Genomic DNA, 3,330 nt, shown 5'->3' with positions numbered 1-3,330 from the left:
CAATCTCAGCTCACTGCAACCTCCGCCTCCCGGGTTCAAGCAATTCTCCTGCCTCCAGTAGCTGGGACTAGAGGCACATGCCACCATGCCAAGCTAATTTTTGGTATTTTTAGTAGAGCCGAGGTTTCACCATATTGGCCAGGATGGTCTCGATCTCTTGACCTCGTGATCCACCCGCCTCACAAAGTGCTGGGATTACAGGCACTTTTTTGTATTTTAGTACAAAATACAATTTTGTAAATTGTATCCTAATTTTTGTATTTTTAGTAGAGATGGGGTTTTGAATGTTGGCCCAGGCTGGTCTTGAACTCCTGAACTCAAGTGATCCGCCTGCCTCGGCCTCCAAAAGTGCTGGGGTTACAGTTGAGCCGCTGTGCCCAGCCTGAAAAGATATTTCTTAGAGTCAGTGCGGCAGGCCTGCTGCGCGCTCTACCGGGCTAGACCTTTGCCCAGGGGTGACTGTGGCCCTCAGGACCCCCGGATCTACAGAGGACTGTTGGCATTCCCATGCCCCTCTCCAAGGCAAGATGGGGAAGGAACCTGCAGTGTGGCTGAGGTCCTGCTTGGGGCCCCCAGCTCAGCACAAGCAGAGGGCACCCAGCATACGTGGAGGATGGCGGGGGCAGTGCCTGCAGACTTACCTCCCACTGGACTGTGCTCTCGCCGGCCTCATGGTAAAAATGCAGGTGGACACTGTCCCGCTCAGCTCAGAACCCTTCAGCAGCTTCTCCCAGCCCACTCAGAGTAAAGTCCTGAGAACGTCCACACAGCCTGCACATACACTTGCCGGCCTCAGCCCTGGCCACCCTCGGCTGCACTCCGTTGGCTCCAGGCCTTCTCCCCCAGGTCGCACGGCTCCCTCCCACCTCTAGAGCATTCTCCCTAAAATGGGAACACAGTCCCGCACTGCCCCTGGCACTGACTGCCCCTCAGAAGGGCAGGAATCATCTGTTTTGTCTGTGCCACATAACCATAACAGTGGGCGATTCGGAAGTCTCGGTGGAGTGAATGAACGAGTGCCTTGGTCTAGATGACGGCCCCGCCCAGCGAGAGGGTGGCTACGAGCTCCTCTGTCCCACCTTCTTTCAGTGATCCAGTCTGCCTCCAGCCCCCGCCCCCAACCCAGGTCAGGACCCAGGGAACCTACGCCAGCAAGTCTGAGGTTGGTCCCAACCAGGATCCCTGGCTCCCAGCCAGGAACGGGCTAGCAGGTAACAGCTGAGAGCTCCAGCTGGGTCCACGGCCCCACCCTGTGCTGTGTGCTGGGGGCAGATGCTGAGCTACTCTGCCTCAGCTTCCTCCTCTCAACTACAAAGCTCAGAGTCTTCCCCATGTAGCTGGGAGTTCGGGTGAGTGAGAACGGGGTTAGTTAGTAAACACAGAATGTTGGGGCTACACTAGAAAACCATGAGCCACTGTCTTTTCTTAAGACAGGGCTTCTCTTGTCACTCAAGCTGGAATGTAGGGGCAGGATCACAGCTTGCTGCGTTCCCTACCTCCTGGGTTTCCAGCCGTCCTCCTGCCTCAGCCTCCCGAGCAGCTGTGAGGCAGGTGTCCACCACCACACCCAGCTGTCATTACTATTAACCCAGAACCACCTGCCCCACCCTGCCTCTGAGGTGCTGTCCCATAGAGTCTCTGCAGGACTGCTCTTGCTCCATGCTTCCTTGACATTGGGAGGCTGTCAGAGAGGAGGGGGTGGGAGGCCAGGGTGGAGGATCGCTTGAACCTAGGAGTTCAAGACCAGCCTGGGCAACATTGCAAGATCCTGTCTCTACCAAAACAAAGTTTTCATTAGCCAGGAGTGGTGGACCAGCTACTCAGGAGGCTGAGGTGGGAGGACGGCCTGAGCCCAGGAGGTCAAGGCTACAGTGAGCTATGGTTGTGCCACTGCACTCCAGCCTGGGCAACAGACTGAGACCCTGTCTCTTAATGTAAGAGAGGCCAGGCACAATGGCTCACACTTGTAATCCCAGCACTTTGGGAGACCGAGGTGGGCAGATCACCTGAGGTCAGGAGTTCGAGACCAGCCTGACCAACATGGCGAAACCCCGTCTCTACTAAAAATACAAAATTAGCCAGGTGTGGTGGTGCATACCTGTAATCCCAGTTACTAGGGAGGCTGAGGCAGGAGAATCACTTGGACCCAGGAGGCGAAGGTTGCAGTGAGCCAAGACTGCGCCATTGCACTCCAGCCTGGACAACAAGAAAAAAAAAGGAGAGGTGCCCCTTAGGACAGGAGGGGCAGAGGTGGAGCTCATGCTCTGGGTGAGGGTGCCACGGAGGACATGCCTGGCCTATAAACGGGGAGGTACGAGTCCCTGTGGCCTTCCTCAGCTGGGACCCTAGAGCAGGGCCTCCTGGCCGGTGACTCACCCTGCACCTTGGTTCCCCACTCGTACCTGCTCTCAGGGCTCTGGGCCAGCCATGCCATAGGGACAGTACCTGCTCCATCTTGGACCTGGCAGATCTGGGGCCCCTGCCACACCCTCCTGAGACTCAAGGCTGGGACAGAGACACACCCTCTGCAGACTCGTTGTTCAAGGGTCAGCTGTACGTGCATGGCCACCACTCGAGTTGTGTGGAAGCATTTTGGAATCGTGACCATGGCTCAGGCCAGCAGGACATGAGCACACTGTGGGGGTTGGGGGAGCCCTGGGGCTGCAGCTACACCATCCCTTGAGGAAGAGCCCAAGGGCCAGGCTGGGTCTCCTGGGGGGTGTCCCCTCCCCTGGTCGCCCCCTCAGCGCTATGGAGAGTGGTCCAAGCAGTCTTCTTCTGGCTGACGTCCAGGAGGTCGCCCTGTTCACAGCCTCAGAAGAGAGTCCACATCTCACCCTCTGTCCCTTGTGCCCTGTGGGTGGGCAGGTACCCTGCTGGGCTTGGGGGTGGGTCAGGACTCCAGTAACTTAACCCTTCCCAGGATGCTCAGAAACCTCATTGCAGATGCCAGTGGAGAGGTGAACACCAGATTCCCCAGCCCATGTTCAGCCTGCCCAGCTCCCAGGTCTGACATGGGCCATGCGATGACACAACACTCAGGGCTTCTCAGACAGGGGCCAGGTGGGCCACAGAGAATGATCTCACAACCAGTGGGGACCAACGATCTCACTGCTCAGGCTGCAGAGCTGCTGCCCAAGCAGAGCCTAACACTCAGCTCACTGCCAGTTCCTATGCCACTGGGGAACTCCCAGCCCTGCACCGGTGCTCCTCACTCAGAGGCCAGCACCCGAGTCTCCCTCAACTCCGCTGGGGAGGGGTGGGGGTGCTCCTCACTCAGACGCCAGCACCTGAGGCTCCCTCAACTCCGCTGGGGAGGGGTGGGGGTGC

At 58.0% G+C, this 3,330-nt stretch overlaps 1 protein-coding gene across 2 annotated transcripts in view; it reads left to right on the top strand.

Moving 5' to 3' along the window:
• DBNDD1 (dysbindin domain containing 1) overlaps window positions 1-3,330 on the top strand; it is a 13,164-nt gene that overhangs the window by 4,694 nt on the left and 5,140 nt on the right. The gene's annotated exons all lie outside the window — the stretch shown is intronic.

This window comes from Cebus imitator, unplaced genomic scaffold (assembly GCF_001604975.1).
Source record: "Cebus imitator isolate Cc_AM_T3 unplaced genomic scaffold, Cebus_imitator-1.0 Scaffold509, whole genome shotgun sequence".
Taxonomy (NCBI): Eukaryota; Metazoa; Chordata; class Mammalia; order Primates; family Cebidae; genus Cebus; species Cebus imitator.
This window is presented reverse-complemented; position numbering and strand designations above follow the sequence as displayed.